The following is a 21,815-nucleotide window of genomic DNA, read 5'->3' as shown; positions in this document are numbered from 1 at the left end:
CCATTATCCAATGTATAATCAGGCCAAAAAAAGTCTCTTAAATTCAATGATAAAACACAAAGACAATATTGCCTGTGTCTTTACTCCCATACACAAACAAAGTCAGGTACTCCACAGCTTAGAAAGCCTCTCTCAAATTCACTGATAAAATACAAACAGAATCTTATTTAAGTCTGTGATAAAACACATACGGAATCTTGTTTGTGTCTGTATTCCCATACACACATACAAAGTAACAAACTCAGTAAAGAGCCTCTCCTAAATTCAATGATAAAACTCAAAAGGAATCTCCGTTTATGTATGTAATTCCCATACATACAAAAATGGAAAAAAAGTAAGAGACCAACAAACACAATCCCCTCTCCCTCGAAATTCCCATACACAAACAGACAAACGTATATATCAACAAACCCTCTCGTCTGTGTCCGTAATTCCCACCCACACACAAACAAAGAGACAAACAAACGCAATCTCCTCTTCCTCGGAATTCCAAACGTATAGACTAACAAACACTCTCGCTTGTGTCCGCAATTCCCACCCACACACAAAGGGACAAACAAACGCAATCTCCTCTTCCTCGGAATTCCAAACGTTTGGACAAACAAACGCTCTCGTTTGTGTCCGTAACTCCCAAACACACACACAAACAAAGACAGACGCCGAGACAAACAAACGCAATCTCCTCTTCCTACGAATTCCAAACATTTAGACAAATAAACGCTCTCGTTTGTGTCCGTAACTAACACACACACACACACACACAAACAAAGACAGACGCCCAGACAAACAAACGCAATCTCCTCTTCCTAGGAATTCCAAACGTTTAGACAAACAAACGCTCTCGTTTGTGTCCGTAACTAACACACACAAACAAAGACAGACGCCGAGACAAACAAACGCAATCTCCTCTTCCTAGGAATTCCAAACGTTTAGACAAACAAACGCTCTCGTTTGTGTCCGTAACTAACACACACACACACACACAAACAAAGACAGACACCGAGACAAACAAACGCAATCTCCTCTTCCTAGGAATTCCAAACATTTAGACAAACAAACGCTCTCGTTTGTGTCCGTAACTAACACACACACACACACACAAACAAAGACAGACACCGAGACAAACAAACGCAATCTCCTCTTCCTAGGAGTTCCAAGCGTTTAGACAAACAAACGCTCTCGTTTGTGTCCGTAACTAACACACACACACACACACACAAACAAAGACAGACGCCGAGACAAACAAACGCAATCTCCTCTTCCTAGGAGTTCCAAGCGTTTAGACAAACAAACGCTCTCGTTTGTGTCCGTAACTAACACACACACACACACAAACAAAGACAGACGCCGAGACAAACAAACGCAATCTCCTCTTCCTAGGAATTCCAAACGTTTAGACAAACAAACGCTCTCGTTTGTGTCCGTAACTCCCACACACACACACACACACAAAGACGCAGACGCAGAGACAAACAAACGCAATCTCCTCTTCCTCTTGCTCCTCCTCCTCCTCCTCCTCTTCCTTCTTCTGGCTCTTTACAAATGCATGCCACGACCGTACTGCATGAGGGACTAGACCAGAGAACGAATGTAAGAGCAAATATACCACGCGAGCCTAATCGCACAAGGCCCCGTTCATACACAGTCATCATTTTGGTGACGCAGTTCGCTTCTTTCGCTTTTCTTGTGTAAGCAACGGGGCGGTATCTCCTCCTCAGTGGAGAGAGAGAGAGAGAGAGAGAGAGAGAGAATTCTAGGGTATCTCAAGATCGCTTAATGACTGTTTATTGCTCTCTCAGGATGAAAATTTTGCATTTTTACAGAATTTCTGCAAAGAACGTACTAATTGCTGTACAATCAAGACAGCAATTCGGACAACATGATTGGCATACCAGTAACTCACTCTCTCTCTCTCTCTCTCTCTCTCTCTCTCTCTCTCTCTACTTAAATCACTGAAAACACCATAGCAATTCACATTTCTTAACGGTTCTATATTTGCTTTTGTTAATCCATGGCTGGTACAATTCTCTCTCCCTCTCTCTCTCTCTCTCTCTCTCTCTCTCTCTCTCTCTCTCATTACCTTACATATGCCAAACAAACGGAAATAAATGAAAGTAAAGGTTATACACTTTCATACTGATTTCTGTACACCGTACAAAAGCAAAAGCCTTGACCAATGATTTCGCATTCCTGTGAAGCCACGAAGACTCGAGAGAGAGCATGAGCGCCTGTGAAAACAAACTGAGCCGTAAAGACAAACACACACAGACATTCAAGCGTACAAACTACTGAGCACACACGGTGCATATATACGTACGTACATCATTTATATTAATATACATATATGTATATATATATTAAATATATATATATTGTATTACACACACATACTGTATATATGAGTGTATATAATATACTATATACATATATTTTCCGTTAATTTTTAATATACAGTATATATATAATATATATATATATATATATATTAAAAAAATAACAGTAAAATACATATATACTGTATATAATATATATACTGATGCTTCTTTTACCTAAATATCTGCCAACATCATATCATATGCAGCCTCGTCTCAGGGTAGGGTAAACCCCATGAACCAAGTTCTAAATATATGTAAACATACAGTCATACAAATACATACACAAATATAACTACAGCAACAAAATCAGTCGACGTATATAATTACCAAGGTACAGCCTGGAACAAAGTTCATCTCGACATACCTAAAAGAAAAAAGAGAATAAAATGTTAAATAAATGCTGATGTAAATTACTTTTAATTTAAGATAAGAAAAATTATTTTTATATTATTGTCACCGCCAAGAATGTAATACACAGTCTATTTAAGGAATAACATTACCGAGAGAAGTAGATGAAAAACCTTCACAATGGAGCCTGCTATAGGATTTCTTCCACGTGAAGCTTCAACAACTGAAAACTAGACACACATTCAGATAACGTTTACCACAAACATGCTATCAAAAAAGTCACTTATTCTCCTGTATCTCATGCAACCTACTACCACACAAACAAACAAACAAACACACTCACACGTACACAACCACGATTCAAGAGCCGTATGTATCACTGAGCAGCTTTCAATGATGCTATTGGTACAATCAGCAAATACAACGGGTTCCAAAACCCGTTCCTGCGGAACTCCAGATAACAGGGGACCACACTCGAGTAGTTTGCCTTTACGCTTATATCCGGTTTACGTTCGGTGAGAATGAGTCAGGGAAATTTATTTTTTATAGAGTTAATTAGTTACTTTAGGGAAACAGTTTACGAAAGAGCAACGAGAGAACAAATAAGTGTAAAATAGAGGGAGGAAGGCGTTGAGGAGTGGAAGAGATGCAATGTATTACTTCTTCCTACAGCAATATAGGAAATCTGACAGCCTTCATCTTTTTCGAATATTGGACAAATTCCTGGATGGTATCTCCAATTTGAGTCCCGTCCTTTAGGCAGTGCATGTGGAGGGGAGCTCTCTCTCTCTCTCTCTCTCTCTCTCTCTCTCTCTCTCTCTCAACTTGAGAAATGTTCAAAGATATAAAACGTTGTCTGTACTAGATTCTTACAGATTTTTTAACCCCTCGGGTTTCTTATTTTAGCGACATTCTGATATTCTTTGTTAATACACTAATAAATAATATAGAACTCAAAATGTGAGTTCTACTTCTGTCATTAAGCTATAACAGAATACAATCAAGTTGTATTATGTTGATGATGTAAAACTTCTTCCCTGAATTAGTATTTTGCAAAAGAAAAAAAAAGAGAGCACACTTACAAAGGCAAACCGTTATCACATAAATGTCATCACCAGCATTTAAAAAGAAAGAAAAAAAAAGGGGGGGACCCAAGGCAAGAACACTCTACGGATAACTGAAGCCCAGTTATCACAAACTGCTTTCGACACCCTCTCATGTGGAGAGCGTAAGAGGTCCTTAGGGTTTAAGTGTGACATAACACAGTAGGGCAGTAAAAGAGCTGGTAAAGCCTTTGGCACTTACTTTCCTTTAACACTCCCCCCCCCCAACCCGCCCCCAACAACCTCCAGCCCCAACTGTCTCTTCAGCCACGAGGAGAGTTATAAATGATACGACTTTTAATTTCATCTATGAAAACAAAACTTCTTTTTTAGTTTTCTGTAAAAGAAAACAATTGTATTGTGCCGGCTTTGTCTGTCAGTCCGCACTTTTTTCTGTCCGCACTTTTTCTGTCCGCCCTCAGATCTTAAAAACTACTGAGGCTATAAAGCTGCAAATTAGTATGTTGATCATCCAACCTCCAATCATCAAAACTTAGCAAATTGCAGCCCTCTAGCCTCAGTTTTTATTTTATTTAAAGTTAAAGTCAGCCATAATCGTGCTTCTGGCATCGATATAGAATAGGCCACCACCGGGCCGTGGTTAAAGTTTCATAGGCCGCGGCTCATACAGAATTATACCGAGGTCACCGGAAGATAGATCCATTTTCGGTGGCCTTGATTATACGCTGTAGCGGCTGTACAGAAAACTCGACTGCGCCGAAGAAACTTCGACCCATTTTTTACTTGTTTTTCTTTTGCAAAATCTGCACTTTTAATGGGGACGATTACTTTGGCCAAATCTCGCCAGATGATATTTCAATAAATTCGTCCGTCAGTTAAGTTCTTTCCCCATCAGTGACTGATGTCATTCCAGCTGTGCTGGAATTGACTTTCTCCTTCCTTTCAAATGCTGTTATCTGTTGTCAATTCCCATTTGGTCGTACCCAGAAAAATCTATGAATACGAAGTCCGTTGTTTTGTCTTGATGATATTATACGCAATCTTTTCTTTTTTAAAAACACAGAAGGTTTGTTGGGGGGAGGAGGAATATTCTAGAGATGTTGTTGATGTTCCTTTTTCGGAAGACGTTGAAGAGGAGGAGGAGGAGAAATATAAAAATGGGAGAAAAATTTAAAATCTACTATAGAAATAATATATATATATATATATATATATATATATATATATATATATATATATATATATGTATGTGTTTGTATGTTTATTATGAAAATTGGTGCCCACCATGAAATTTTTCTGGATCCGCTAGTGCACTTACACTGTTTCATCATTCTTAACAGCATTCATTACGCCATCTTCCTCGGTTTTAAAAGCTGTCATGACTTAATGAGACTTTTTCACCAGTCTGTAACCACTTTCTCTCATACCCAACCAACACTGCAATATTTACATACATTCATCATTTCCCCTTCCATACACAACCTTTTCTGTTATCTAGCAACATCGCCCCTACACATTTTGCCCTTTCCCTAACTTCATTACTCCACCCCTATACATTCTGAAACAGTCACGAAGACACGGCAAATTCCTGTTTAAGAACGACTTACACACCAAACCACTCACTCCCCTTCTTGCATATTCTCACTAAATCTTCAGTGTCATCATGAGAACTTGTGGCCGTTGATAAGTTGATATCCACAACATACAATTTCAACCTCCACCCCAAACCTATCAACTGTATTTTTTATACTGTATCCACGTATTGTATATTGTATTCATACATATGCTGCATTTTCACCAACTTGATTCCTTTGTATTAATGAACCAGTTAACCATAACCTGCCTCCTTACCTAGATCTATATTGCTCTAGAAGTCTTCTGTCATTTATTTGAGTCAAAATTCGTCCATTTTCTTGTCCAACTATTCTGGGTAACATTATTTCCCAAAATTTTCGGACATTTTCTTATATCCCCTTTCGTTTACAGTGAGGATATTTTTATACTTTTATATGGATACATACATACATATATATATATATATATATATATATATATATATATACTGTATATATATATATATATATATATATATATATATATATATATATATATATATATATATATAAAGCTATGACGGAGGGTATCATATAATATTCCAATTTCATTTTTGCCCTTGATCCCTTTCTATTCCCTGCTTAATTGCAAATATAAACAACAGCAATTTACCAAGTGTTAGAAGAATCTCTTTGCATATAAAATAGAAGCATTGAAACCACATTTCGGTCTGAGATATTAAGATTAAAATCATTAATATGCTTGAATGGAAAGAACTGTGAATGTAAATTGCCAAGACGCCCTCTGATGAGAAGACACAAATGCTAACGCTTAGCCAGAGTTGGAAAAAGATTTACTGCACCTCCACCCGTTGTTAATTCCTGAATCTCGTCTGCTCCACGCTGCTTTTTTTTTCTTCATTGCAAGAGTAATTATGTCTGGGAGACGTCTGGATCAACGGGGGTTAGAGTAACACTTTCCTTTTTTAATAATAAACTTTGATTGACAGCTAAAACTTTTATATACATCTTTCCCGCTCCCCCTCAACTCACAGATGTTTGGGCATAAGATCAAAAGTGTTAAGCAACTAATAATCCTTACCTATACTCCAGGGGGGTCTCTAAATTGTAAAAAACTAGAAAAACAACTAACACAAGTTGGTCGTCAAAGGGGAGGGGCATCCACCATTTGACTAACTACTGAAACAGTCACCTCGCAGTTCAATAACCTGCTCCTACTAAACAGATCGAGTCCTGTTCGGATATGAACCCTAACAAGAGGGTTCTGTAGGTTCGGGCTAATTCAGCCACACACCAGTCAACCCAGCTCAGAACGGGTACAAACATCAGCTAAGGTCAGAAAAAGGCATGGGTCCATCAACTTCATCCCTACAGACTTGCTGAGAACCGTTAAGCTCTACCTTTCTGCGTCACCCTTTTCAAGAGGGGAAAGGGACTTATGGTGAAAAAAAAAAATACAAAAAATTATAAATAAACTCTAACAGAAAAATTATACGCGTCAGCAATTTCAAATTGCATAAAATATCACAGCTAATAAAATGCTTTTTCCAATCCCACTTGATACGAGCGTCCCCCCTCCCCCCCACCCGCCAATATCACAGCTAATAAAATGCTTTTTTCAATCCCTCTTTGATATGAGTCTTTCTCACATCCCCCATCCAAAATATAACAGCTAATAAAATGTTTATTTTTTTCCAATCCCACTTGATACGAGCGTTTCTCCCCCAGCGCCCCAAAAAAAAAAAAAATCTCACAGCTAATAAAATGCTTTTTTCAATCCCTCTTTGATGCGAGCCTTTCTCTCCCCCACCCACCACCCCCAAAGAGCCAAGAGCAGGCCACAACCTCCCGAGCTAACACGGAGTGAAATAAGCCTTCCCCATAATTCCTTTCCCCATTAAATCCTTAGCGAAATCGCAGCGAGAGATCTAAAGTGAACAGACCGTCTTTAATGCTTATTATCAACCCTCACTATACAGGCTAATTTGCATACAGTGTCCCACTAAGCCTCGCATACCTTCCAGGTATAAAGAGGGGCCCATTGTATTCTCCCGGTTCATTGCACAATGGCTAAGGTAAGCCAAGAGCTGTTGACGACCAGGAATAATGATTTGGCTTCGGGCATCAGACAGAAATGACTAAGTGAGCACAAGGGAGAACTTGTCGTCAGCACGTTGCACAGACACGCTTGTTTTTGGCGTGTATAGATGACATATGCTAATGCGTAAAGGTTCATTTAAACACGTACAAACACTCCAGCTTAGCCTTACCCATAACAGTCCCCATCGATCCCCGAGAAAGGGAGAGTGATTTCTGCTCACTTTCTCGAGAACATTTTTGCACTTGTTCGTATGTTAGTGTACGTGTGCAAGCTTGTTTGCTTTTTCAACGAACGTGGATGAACCTCTCTCTCTCTCTCTCTCTCTCTCTCTCTCTCTCTCTCCTCTCTCTCTCTCTCTCTCTCTCACACACAGATGACGATATCAATGGCAGCTCAAAGCAAAAATTCAAGCACAAAAATAAAACTCTGTAAATAACAATCTCCTTGAAAACAATACAAGTTAAATGTTGGCTAGCCTACCAATGATTTCTAGGCCAGCTACAATTATGCAAGGATAATTTTAAAAGCCAGAATCTACGGTTTTATCTATAAAGCTAGGAAAGGATTTACACCCTTACAAAAAAATCTGGAGCTTCGACGCATTAGTAACTGTCATCGCGTCCGTATCAACAAGATAAAAATATTCTTCGAATCATGACAACTTTACACAAAAAATATTTCGCAGAAATCATGAATCAAGTAACACATTTATAACCACAACTTATTCATATTTCACACTGAAAATGTTTAACGTGACATGGCTACGACGTCGCTTATATCCGGCAAGGTGGAACCTTACTCACGACCCGCACATAAAAATAATATAAAAATATGGATTAGTATAGGAGTGGAATGGAATGGAATACAGAGTTTAGGCCAAAGGCCAAGCGCTGGGACCTATGAGGACATTCAGCGCTGGAAAGGAAATTGAGAGTAGGTAGGTGTGAAAGGTGTAACAGGAGGAAAACCTCAAAGCAGTTGCACTATGAAATAATTATTAGGAAAGGGTGGATAGCAAGATGGAAGAAAGATAACATGAATGGAGGTACAGTAAAAGGGATTAAAGGGGTTGCAGCTAGGGGCCGAAGGGACGCTGCAAAGAACCTGAATTAATGCCTACAGTGCACCCCGTGAGGTGCACTGACGGCACTAACCCCCCCCCCCCTACGGAGGATTAGTATAGGCGAGACATGAGCGGTAGAACTTAAGAGACCCCTTGAGCACCACGGTGTCTGAGCCGATAAAGATGATGAGGATGTTACGGTGATCATGATGATATGATGATACACCAGCTCACTGCTTAAAGGAGTTCGTATGCCTTCATGTAAACTCCGCATGAATATGATCTAAGTAACATCTCTTCTTTCTCTATCTCCCTTTACCTCCTCTTGCTTCTCACTAATGAACACCACAATATTCTTTGGAAGCTTGAGTTTCAAGTCAGTGACCCCTGTGGTGGGATTGTTCCATATGAATAGGTTTCATCTGAATAATAATAATAATAATAATAATAATAATAATAATAATAATAATAATAATAATTATTATTATTATTATTATTATTATTATTATTATTATTATTATTTTTCGATTTCAGGTCTTGATACTTATCAATTTTTTCTCTTTCTTTCTCATCTATTCTGGTGTTCCATGGTATTGCGACATCAGTGAGTGATACTTTCTTCTTGATTTTGTCAATCAACGTCACGTCTGGTCTATTGGAACGTATCACCCTATCTGTTCTGATACCAGAAAATGCCAGTGGAAATTGTACCCATAAGCATAGGAACACTAGGCACGATCCCAAGATCCCTGAAAAGGAATCTGGAAAAACTAGATGCCGAAGTAACTCCAGGGCTCATGCAGAAAAGTGTGCTACTAGAAACAGCGCACATAGCGAGAAAAGTGATGGACTCCTAGGGAGGCAGGATGCAACCCGGAACCCCACACTATAAAAACCACCCAGTTGAATGGGATGACTGTGATAGACCAAAAAAAAATTAAAAAATAATAAAAAATAAAATAATAATATAATAATAATAATAATATCTCAAGAAAATTTAATCTGATCCTTTATCAAGCTTTCCCGTTGCTAAGTAACCAATTGGTTCTTAGCCACGTAAAATAAGTCTAATCCCTCGGGCCAGCCCTAGGAGAGCTGTTAATCAGCTCAGTGGTCTGGTAAAACTAAGGTATACTTAACTTAACTCCAATACGAGAATGAGACTCTGTCATCTGACTCTTATCACATCTTTACGATGGAAACGTCTCCCCGATGAGGATGTGCAACTGGAACCTCAAAAGTTCCAGTGAAGATGCAATGCATTTCTACCCTCAAGCAATTCTTCTTGTACTTTTTGTTTACTCACATTTTGATTTTTTTTTATTTAACAATTTCTTAATTCATTTTTACTCTTCTAATAACTGAGCCCTTCTTTCTGTATTTCCTATTGCCTCCTGTTACTTCATTCAGGTGAAAACCATGTTCTTTGGAATCTTGAATTTCAAGTCCACGACCCATATGGGCCTATTCCATATGAAGAGGTTCATCTTCTGAATAATAATAATAATAATAATAATAATAATAATAATAATAATAATAATAATAATAATAATAATAAGCCCTACCTCAAGAAATCTGATTTTGATCATTTATTAAGCTTTCCTATAAGAGTTTGGAAATCAGTGATCAGACTCATATCACAGCTTGAAAATCTAGTCTGGTTCACAACTCAAAACGAGAAATATAACTAAATTAAAGATTACTTACCATACGATAAAAAGAATTTTGTCGGACGCGGCAATGCCTTACAAAAATAGTATAAAGTAAGGCTTTAACAGCTATGTTAATTTGAGTTAAGAGTAGGGAATGACTCTCAAAACAGCTTTGCCCTGTGGATACTTTCAGGACGTGAGATACGAGTCGACACATCATTTACTTTAGAACTTGAATGGTTATGCTTACCAAGGCCAAGAGAAAGAGGAGGTCGGCTCACTTCCCCCCCCAAAAACCCCCATACAGGCGGTGCTTGGTCTACCTCCTTATTGCGTCAGCAGGTGAATCGCCGTACTGAGCAGGTACCTCTAAAGGGCCCCATAGACGATACGACCGGCGGATCAGGTTCCGTTCTAACTCCGGTATCCGCGTTGCCCATAAACGTTCGGATTCACTCCAGTTTGCAGAAACCTGGTAGGGTGAAGACGTGCCAGCTCCGCTCAGTGATGACGCTGTAGACTGCCCTATTGCAGCAGAAACTGAAAAAAACCCCAGCGAAAAGGGAGAACCTGGATTAAACTATGGTTGAAGAAGAGAAATGAATTGTCTCACGATTGTTTATTAATGAATTGAAACTTTACCCTGGTGACTGGTTTAATTATCCGAGAATGGACCAGCAGACCGACAAGAAATTATTGTGAATGGTCTCCCCTCTTCTAGAAATAAAAAGCACGCTTGTACGGGACAGCCAATATCACTGTACGACAGGTTGCTGGCCGCACTTCGCTTAGGCGCCACTAGTCGTTCCTTGGGGCATATAATCGCTTTTCTACGACGTTCAATAAACTCCTCCAAGAACTCATCTGCCGACGTAGCTACCACGTTTCCCTTTCAGCGTCTAGTTGAAACTGAAGCAAATCTTGAGATCACGCCGTAGACGTGGAGGCTTCCGGCCACCTGAACTTAAACGGAAGCCACGAACCTGGCAACGGTAGGTTGCGAGCTGGTCGGAGTGGCCGACGGACTCCGCCCACTTTTGGCCAGAGGAGAACACCATAGACAGTGAGGTTTACTTCCGGTTCAGACGACCGGATCCGGCGATCGTAACGCCTATGCGGTCCTTAAGATACGTCATCGCCTACGTAGTTACCCCAGGCAGGAGGCGACACTAGTTAGTGACTCATAGTGACGACTTAAAGTTTTTGGTATTGAAATATTTTTAATGTTAGAAATAAGCTAGACTTGAATTTAGGCCAAAGGCCAAGCGCTGGGACCTATGAGATCATTCAGCACTAAAATGGAAACTGACAGTAAAGGGTTTGAAAGGTGTAACAGTAAGAAAACCTCGCAGATGCACTATGAATAAACTGTTTGGAAGGGTGGAAAGTAAGACGGAAGAAAGAGAATACGAAAGGAGGTACAGTAAAAGGAACGAAAGGGGTTGCAGGTAGGGGCCGAAGTCACGTTGCATAGAAACCTTAAGTAATGCCTACACTGTACCAAATGAGGTGCACTGACGGCACTACCCGCCTTTGGGGCAAGCTAGACTCAAAACCTTGCGGTCGCGTTCAATATGGAATGGTTACGAAAGCACCCATCACGCCTTCGTAACATGAGCCACGTGAATACTGCAAAAAAAAAAAAAAACAAATCCTCTGGTTTATTCGTGACCTACTTCTGGGATAATAAAACCGAAAACTTAAACCCATAAGCCTAAGCCGAAGCTTTGGGATATAGTGTTAGGGATTCAATATTTGCATTACCAAAGTAATGTGGCTCGGCTAGCAACTGCAAATGATAAAGACAGATTTAGCTAAAAGCCTGGAAATATGGAACCATGAGGAAGCTATAAATATACTTGTTAGCCGGAGAGAAAGGAAGTTAAGTATACTTTAGTTTAACCAGACCACTGAGCTGATTAACAGCTCTCCTAGGGCTGGCCCGAAGGATTAGACTTATTTTACGTGGCTAAGAACCAATTGGCTACCTAGCAACGGGACCTACAGCTTATTGTGGAATCAGAACCACATTATACTGAGAAGTGAATTTCTATCACCAGAAATAAATTCCTCTAATTCTTCATTGGCCGGCCGGAGAATCGAACGCGGGCGCAGCAGAGTGTCATCCGAGTACTAGAGAAAGGAAGTGAAAACTTAAAAAATACAATAAAGGAATTGAAAAATAAAACAGCCTGCACCGAAATATCTGATGAACTACTAAGAGGCGGAAGGTGAATTAACTTTAAACCGATAACTGAAGAAAACAAAACATAGAGAAGCATATTCCAACGCAAACTAAATCTGTTCTACAATATACTGACAATTAGCTAAATTAACTGAGATGGGATTGTGCCTACATTTTTAAAGAAATTTACTTGTGAAGCATGTAACGGAAACAGTGTAAACATCTATACATAAATCCTCGTGTAAGCCATATTGCTATCTATCCATTAATTTAATGGTCCTACGCTCATGTGCAACGACAAACACGTAACAGATTACACTAAAATCCTTTTCGAATTGCTCTTGATTCTACGCGAAAAAAATAAAACACAGATAAATCCCAAAGAACAAACTAATCAAAAGACGAAAGAAATAACTGAGGATTAAACCCACCGCCTTTTCGAAACCGGGCAACCACCTCCCCAAGGAACAAACCCGCCCCCCCCCCAAAAAAAAAGAAATTGCAAACCCGGTCAAAATTTAATAATGGGAAAGGACGCTAAACATCCCCACAGGAAGCTCTTTTGTTTTGGTAACTATAGGTTTGGTGAGGAAGTTTATCGAATTAAAGACCACGTTTTGTCACGACAGCCCGCTAATTAAAAAAGGGGATTTGGGGAGGGAGAAGGGGAGGGGAGAGTCCACAGGAAGATGAAAAAGGGAAGGAAGGAAAAGAGCATCGGCGAATAAAAAGATTGGAAGGAGAGGAGACTGGCGATGCACAACGCGTACTGCAAGTATTTTTACGTGACTAAGATATTTATTCTTCCTGCCCTTACATGTTCTTAAAACTCACTCAATATGTCGCTAACAATTAATAACACAATGGGTCTCAGGTATTCAACGCAGGGTAAAATTAAAAATTCCATTAGGGCTGCCCTTTCTTAATTCCAAGCTCATTTATGAATGCGGTATCATGTAATATTCCTCTACACAAGTTTTCATATATATATATATATATATATATATATATATATATATATATATATATATATATATATATATATATATATATATATATATATAGATATATAGATATAGATATAGATATATATATATATATATATATATATATATATATATATATAGACATATATATATACATATATGTATGTATGTATATATGTGTGTGTGTGTATTTATGCATTAATATAATATACAAATATATATATATATATATATATATATATATATATATATATATATATATATTGTACTAATAATTCTCCTTATTATAAGGTAATAATAACCTAAGCGATCTGAAATCAACTCACAGCAAAAATGAAAAAATACAAAACATATTAAAATAAAAAGACGGCAGCCATCAGATCTCTCAAGCTTCCTCATTTCAACAGCTCAATCTAAAATAAGGTTTTATCATCGAAGGTTAACTACCGAAAAGATTGAAAGTTCCAAGGCACTCAACCGAAAACCATTTTACCAAAGGCACCAGGTAGATTATCTTAACGTAAAAAGAACATGCAAAGAACAATAGGGATTATCAGCTGAACAAGATCCCAATGGCCGCTTGTCAAACCCCTCCCAAGTCGGCAATGACAACAAGCCGGCAAAAGCTAAGACTAGGGACGCCGACAAAGGCAAATGGGAAGAAGTCATTCGGCGCTAAGATAAGCTTTAGGCTTTCTACACTGACATAGGCAAAACTCGCGCCGAACCGCCGTTGTTCTCGCCGAAGTGAGAGAGAGAGAGAGAGAGAGAGAGAGAGAGAGAGAGAATGTAAAGTTTTCACCAAAGAGATGTTCACAAGTAAAACTCACAATCAGAGAGAGAGAGAGAGAGAGAGAGAGAGAGAGAGAGACAGAGAGAGAGAGAGAGAGAGAGGATGTAAAGTGTTTAACAAGAGATGTTTAAGAGTAAATCTCACAGTCAGAGAGAGAGAGAGAGAGAGAGAGAGAGAGAGAGAGAGAGAGAGAGAGAAAGAACTCCATCTGCCGCCTTGTAACGTTATTCTCTACGACTGATCACGATGGCAAATGGTGCCGAAGGATGAGGATGAAGATGAGGAACCAGGATGAGGATACTGAGGATCTTGATGATAGCATCTATGGTTGATACTACAGGAACGTATATCCAGTCTTGGTGTCGTCTTTCAAAGGTTAACGTGAGGAAATCTGTATCTATACATGTTTGAAAAAACGTGGGTCTTGGAATGCTGACTTTCTACTAACGTGGCCGAAATAACATTTCTATATCCTAATATATTCCTGTATGCATTTAGCTGAAATGTCCTTCACACAGGAATATTCTTTAAACTGCAAGGATCTGAAAGCAGTGAAGGATCGTCTTTACAGGCAGCAGCTTTTAAACGCCATCTGGTGACTGATGACTGTAATAATGATTTTTCAGTATGCAGTGGTCACATTCTTGAATCCTTCAAATTACTGCTGTAAATAAATTTTTTATATGAAGAGAAACAGTTCTTGTTTAAGAAAATTTATTAAACATACATAAATCTCAAACATGTATTCCAAACCCACCAGTGTCCTCTAAACATCTAGATTTTTATCATGCACTTCCATCAGTTTTCCACTGATAGCACTGAATCCAAATTAGTTAATAAATGAAAGACTTTCCCTTCCCCGGGTAAGAGTAGAACCCACGCACCTGCTAGCATGAGTTTATAGTTAGCGCACATGCACACACACACACGCATATATATATATCTATATATATATATATATATATATATATATATATATATATATATATATATATATATATATATATATATATTTTTATATATATATATATATATATATATATATATATATATATATATATATATATATCAAAGGTAATTCTGCACCTGCTGAGAAATCAACCACCTTGAACAATCCTATATACCCTTTCTCTTTGAAAAGTTTTTCTCTTTTAGAAGTAAATCTCAAATGAAGAGCCCACACATTTAACAAAAATTCCTGAATGACGAGAAACAGCTAGAATTTACAATAAAGTTGTGCCTCGTGACAAATAGCACAGAAATACCTACCATAAATAAGGTAGCCCAATTCTCTCCCTGCCTCGTATTTTGTAGAATGGACACCTAATGGAGGCTTGGCAATAACCGCAGAGTGAAATGGTCGAACAAACTCCTCTAGAGAATGCTTCACTTGGCCGTTTCCGTTATTTTACTCAGAGAGAGAGAGAGAGAGAGAGAGAGAGAGAGAGAGAGAGAGAGAGAGAGAGAGAGAGAGAGAGAGAGAGACTTTCTCTCATTTTCTACTGTTCACAAAGTGAACTCTCTTTGTAATCATTTCTGTTAATCTGTGAAGACTCATACACATGAACCAGCGGAATCTTTAAAGACGGGAAATGAGCTAATGTAAATATGAGAGAGAGAGAGAGAGAGAGAGAGAGAGAGAGAGAGAGAGAGAGAGAGAGAGAGAGAGAGAGAGAGTTTTCTCTGTAATAGTGTCAATATATCAAAAGGCATTTGACGATCATTTTTTTGAAGAACGAGAGAAACAGACAGCAGAATACAGAAATAAGAGAATGACAGAAACGGAAGCACATACAGAGAGAGAGAGAGAGAGAGAGAGAGAGAGAGAGAGAGAGAGAGAAGAGCTTCATTCTTTGCGCACACGTGAGATGGGGTGATAAGGCTTACGGAGAATCAAACGTCAGGTGGTTATTTTAAAGGAACGGTGAACACGGCCTCAGCCCCATAAAGGAAGGGTATTATTCTTCTCTATCTCTACCCCTCTTCCATGCCCACCTTCCATATGCGAGTCATGGCTGCCTAATTAATAACAATTAATATTAATTAATAGTGATTAATTACATGTTTGCCTGAAGTAACGTAAAATGGATAAACATCACGAAGCTGATGACCAAAAGCAAAAGGAGCAACAAAGAGATATTTACATTAGTCACCAAATAAACAAGAGCTGTCGATATTATAATGAATAAAAATATTGTTCCTATTATAATTATCATGCATACGAGCAACTCATTATATGGTGTTACCCCAAAAAATTATCTATTTGCTTCTTTTCATTATCATGACAAATGACACGGATAGCAACCTGCAAAGCAAGTTTATATCTCTATCTGCTGGTTGATTGACTGATTTACGGTTACTAAAATTGGCGTCACAACATCTAGATTATTGATGCCATCTATTTGCTGAAAATGTTCACACCGCAGCGATTTAACTTTTCGAGGAAACTGCAAACAGATTTTAAAAGGAACAAGGTAATATTGCTAAGAATAAAAATATTTTTTTATAAGCTTACACCTTTTATTTACAATAAACAACGAGGGCACTTTGAGGTACAGTACTTAAACTTTACATGTCACAAATAAAATATTCTCAGGGTAGTACCTGACGACAATCCATACACAGTATCTCTGAATACTGATTGATTGATTATCTCCATACACTGACTGATTGATTACCCAATTAATTCAGCTACTTAACTGACATAACAACGTTTATGGACTACTCGATAAAAACACGAGGGTCTTTACAACTACCAATGGTAACCAAATATTTAATTCAATAATCATAACCTTGCTATGAAAACTCAGTAAGTAATTACCCTGACGTGTTTCATTCCTGGAGATTCTCACAACTTTAATAATAAAACTGAAAAAGCTATAAATACACGAACAAACGACTGTAAATATACAAATGAATTATTACAAAAACAAATATACGTCAAGCACTACATGTGTACCAGACACAAAGTGATTATAACTTTTTGTGATGGTGTCACTATACCTAATACTATTTGATGATAATTTTTGTAAAGAAATAAAAGATCCAATACAGAAATCAGAGAAAGACAGGAACGGAAGCAATGAGAGAGAGAGAGAGAGAGAGAGAGAGAGAGAGAGAGAGAGAGAGAGAGAGAGAGAGATTGTCACTTCTCTGTAATAGTGTCAATGCACCTAATAGTATTTTACGATAATTTTTGTGAAGAGTGAGAGAAAAAGACAGCAAAATACGTACATAAAGAGAAAGATAAATACAGAGAGAGAGAGATAAAGAGAGAGAGAGAGAGAGAGAGAGAGAGAGAGAGAGAGAGAGAGAGAGAGGAAACCAATTGAAGACGTCAGTACACGGAACTCCTTCTACAAACGCCCATCAATCGGGAACACAGCAAGGCGATATCATTCCTCCCACCGCAAGGTCTCGCACAGCAAAACAGCACCATGACACAGCAGAAACTGAAAGGAACCCTTGGCAATGACTCTCGTTCTACGCCGCTTCCCTCCTCCAGGCTTGGAAAACAAATAGAGAGAGAGAGAGAGAGAGAGAGAGAGAGAGAGAGAGAGAGAGAGAGAGAGACTATTTCATGCGTAAATGTCGTGATTTGCCTGAATAGCACTGCTGGATTATATTACGAAAAATTTATTTTTCATTTTACTGAGAGAGAGAGTTCTATTTCATTTGCTTGAATAGCATTACTGGATTACATTACAAGAAATTTATTTTTCCAACTTTATTTCTTTAATGTTATTCTGAGAGAGAGAGAGAGAGAGAGAGAGAGAGAGAGAGAGAGAGAGAGAGAATCCTACATCATGCGTAAAGGTCGTGATTTGCCTGACCAGCTTTACTGGATTATATTACGAGAAATTTAATATCTCAATTAATTTCCTGAATCTTGATTAAAATGCTTATTTTGAAAGGGGACAATTTATCTTACGAATTCCCAGATTTTCACTTTAAAAATATTTTCATTAAAAATATATACCTTTCTTAACGCACTGCTATTACAAAAATAAGTTTAAAATGCACATGATTTATAAAAAAAACTGTTTAGATCCAATTTTCTGAACTTTAAACATTCACACCTTACATTCACCATGTTATACATGAAACTCAAAAGTAACAAATAATTTCTTCTGTTACTTTACACTGACGCTATGCCTCATGATTAAAGAAAAAACAATATTCATTCGAATCAAAGTCTCTCGTTCCTATTTGATTCTGACCGTTGTGTAACTCTCTGACCTTGGCCTAAATGCTACAGAACGAATCATGGCGATGCTCATCTCTTTTGGAAGCGCAGGAGCTTTCATCCGTTATCCTTTGCTTTCTTTATTTCCTTCTTTTTATTGTTAGTGCTGGTGCCCTTCTTTCACGCATGTGGATCTTTCCTTGTTGATATATTTTTTCTCTATTTTCTATTTTCTTCAGTCTGCTTTCTCATTATTTCTTTATTCAAATTTGGGCATCTGTTCTGCTGAAGCTTTTGAAGAAGTACGCAGTACGTGTATTTTGAACAACAAAAACAACAACAACAACAATAATAATAATAATAATAATAATAATAATAATAATACTAATAATAATAATACATACATACATACATACATACATACATACATGTAGGCTTTCAAGTTCAAAGCGTAACTTCTGTTCTCATCAGGTAATTTCTTGTGGGTAAAAACTGCAAATAAGACACACGAGCTATTTCCTTTGTAATAATACCGAGAAATTCCACATCACTGCCCTAGTTGCGGACGAGGTTTTTCCCATATTTCTCTCTCTCTCTCTCTCTCTCTCTCTCTCTCTCTCTCTCTCTCTCTCTCTCTCTCTCTCCTGTGTAAGTCGTAAAGCTAGAGTCTTGCCACATAATCCCCTCCCTCTCTCTCTCTCTCTCTCTCTCTCATAATCCCCTCTCTCTCTCTCTCTCTCTCTCTCTCTCTCTCTCTCTCTCTCACACACACACACACACACACACCAACATCCGGTTAAGGACAAAAATTTGAACTAACAAAAATATTACCTGAGACTAATTCACTATTTCCACAATAATTTCCAACAATCTTTCCAAGAAAACTATATCAACAACGTCGCCTCCGAAGGTGAAAAAGTCTTCGGAAATACCTAAACTGTGCGCAATGTTCGAGGAGAAGCCTCTCAGCCATGGAAACAATACACTGCCCTCAAATGGAAGACTGCAGTACCTGCAAAAATACAAAACTGAGAAAAATGGTAGATACTGCTTTTTTCCCTTTGCCTTACTACTGATTTTGCAGATACTGCAAATGGGGCCCACTAAATACTCGTGGAAAGCATCGAAGAATCATTCTGAAACCGCAATAACTTGTGCATCAGTGTTTCACCGAGCCCAATAGGTGGTATATCTCAATTTCGAAAATTTTGCAAATGCTGCAGTTTTCCATTTTAGGGCAACACAGTCACCATGAAAATACCTGGAATGGCCAGCCACCTGAGAGACTCGAGTCATAACAGTTCGGATGTTGTTTTTGGATTAATCTGGCCTTTACAGCCAGCACGGATTCTTTTCCTCAAGCATCTCATATCTAAGTCAACAAAATTCTAAGCCAGTAAAATGAGATCTTTGATCACGGGATAGTTGGCCAACACTACCAAGGAGGCGGCACCCTGAAATTTGTATGGTTTCGTTATTAATTTCATAATTGGGAAAGGGATCAATGTCAGTGTACGATGACTCACTGTGATGACAAGTCATCTGCCCTCCTACTGAATGGAAGCTGTCGGTGTTGGTAACTTATGATTTTCTTGCGTCTGATCCTATGATTCTCAAAAAAAAAAAAAAAGTAGAAACTACGCCGAAGTTTCGTCGGCGCAATCGAGTTTTCTGTACAGCGTATAATGCTGTATGAAGCTCTCGATGTGCTGCAGTATGAAACTCTCAGCTACGACCGGTCAGCACCGTCAGGCGTCAGCGCTCACTCGCTCAGTTGCTCCCCAGATGCGGTCAAGTGAAGGTGAGTTGGCGACCCCTCCGGAATTGGACTCGGCGGTGCCAGACGCACGATTATGGCTAACTTTAACCTTAAATAAAATAAAAAAAAAAACTGCTGAGGCTAGAAGGCTGCAACTTGGTAAGTTTGATGATTGAAGGGTGGATGAATCGACATACCAATTTGCAGCCCTGTAGCCTCAGTAGTTTTGAAGATGTGAGGGCGGACAGACAAACAGCCATCTCAATAGTTTTCTTTTACAGAAAACTAATAAAAGGAAGGCTTTTAAATCACATTGAACACGGTTGCTAAATAACCTCTAACAACCCTTGCCTTGCCAGAGGTTATTGTGATAATTTTCCAACAAGTATCTACGATCCCCTTTTCTGATCTATTATAAAAATACTCAAATACACAGCTACTTAACCACACACGCACTCACAGAGGGAGATTTGGTACTCTCATAAATGTAATTCCAGTCTCCATTATTTGACCAGAAGACACAAAAATAATAAAGTCAATGAGAAAACTTAGGTTTGAACCAATTCTAACCGACACTAGTCCGCTAACCATAACCGCTAGCGGCTAGTGCTTCCTTTTGTTAATCGAATTAGTGCCAACTCAAGCATATGACGTTCATTAAATGCATTGTATTTACAAACAAAAGTTGGTTTTGACTGGTCTATGCTATGCGGATACATATAAACATGCGTAAAAAGAGCAAGAGATACTTCCCCTACTCTTAACAGGATTTCCTTGTCAAAGCATAAATAATGACACTATTTACGAATGTTTTCATACATTTTTTTAAGGTCTGGTATGGCTCGAAATTCGTTCGTACCATGTTAAATCAACAATCCTTTTAGTTTTGTTGAACTCAGGCTAAAAAACATTTCACACCCCAAGATAAACTGAAGAAATATTTGATCATATTATGGATCAGTATAACCTTAAAATATAATATATATATATATATATATATATATATATATATATATATATATATATATATATATATATATATATATATATATATATATATATATAATGGGAGATTATAAACTCGTTTTCATTGAATACTATATTCAAACCAACATCTAATAATCAGAATATTTTGTTCTGTATCTGCGTTGAAATTCATGCATAGCTGTGGTTCATTTAGCTTTTATTATGGGATACAATGTCAAGGGGAATGAAACGCAGAATATTTTCAACGTATCTGGCCAAAAGTAACCCAATTGTGGTTAATTTATGAAAGTAATTAAAGGCCAAATTAATTGTTGTTAGAAAAAAAAATCTGTGACAGTTTCTCAGGGTCATTCCTGCTGTAACTTGGGAATATGAAAATTTTCTTGTGAATCTGCAGTTTGGCAAATCCCTTAATTGGATCTGGAATATGCGGTTTAGGCCAAGCACTGGGACTTATGAGGTCATTCAGCGCTGGAAAGAAAATTGAGAGTAGGAGAGGGTGGATGGCAAGGTGGAAGGTAGATAATATGAATATAGGTATAGTAAAAGGAATAAAAGGGGTTGCAGCAGCTAGGGGTCGAAGGGACGCTGCAAAGACCCTTTAGTAATGCCTACAGTGCACCCAGTGAGGTGCACTGACGCACTAACCCCCTGCGGGGCCATATTCCTTAAGAAGAGCACAATGAATTCCCCAAGTGCCAAAAGGGGAATTACTTCACCAGTAATGAAAGCATATTTGAAT

The 21,815-nt window shown here is 38.2% G+C and overlaps 1 protein-coding gene across 1 annotated transcript in view; it reads right to left on the bottom strand.

Moving 5' to 3' along the window:
- The window catches only part of LOC136832736 (uncharacterized), a 300,576-nt gene that overhangs the window by 84,365 nt on the left and 194,396 nt on the right, over window positions 1–21,815 (bottom strand). The window lies entirely within an intron of this gene.

This window comes from Macrobrachium rosenbergii, chromosome 50 (genome assembly GCF_040412425.1).
Source record: "Macrobrachium rosenbergii isolate ZJJX-2024 chromosome 50, ASM4041242v1, whole genome shotgun sequence".
Classification (NCBI taxonomy): domain Eukaryota; kingdom Metazoa; phylum Arthropoda; class Malacostraca; order Decapoda; family Palaemonidae; genus Macrobrachium; species Macrobrachium rosenbergii.
This window is presented reverse-complemented; position numbering and strand designations above follow the sequence as displayed.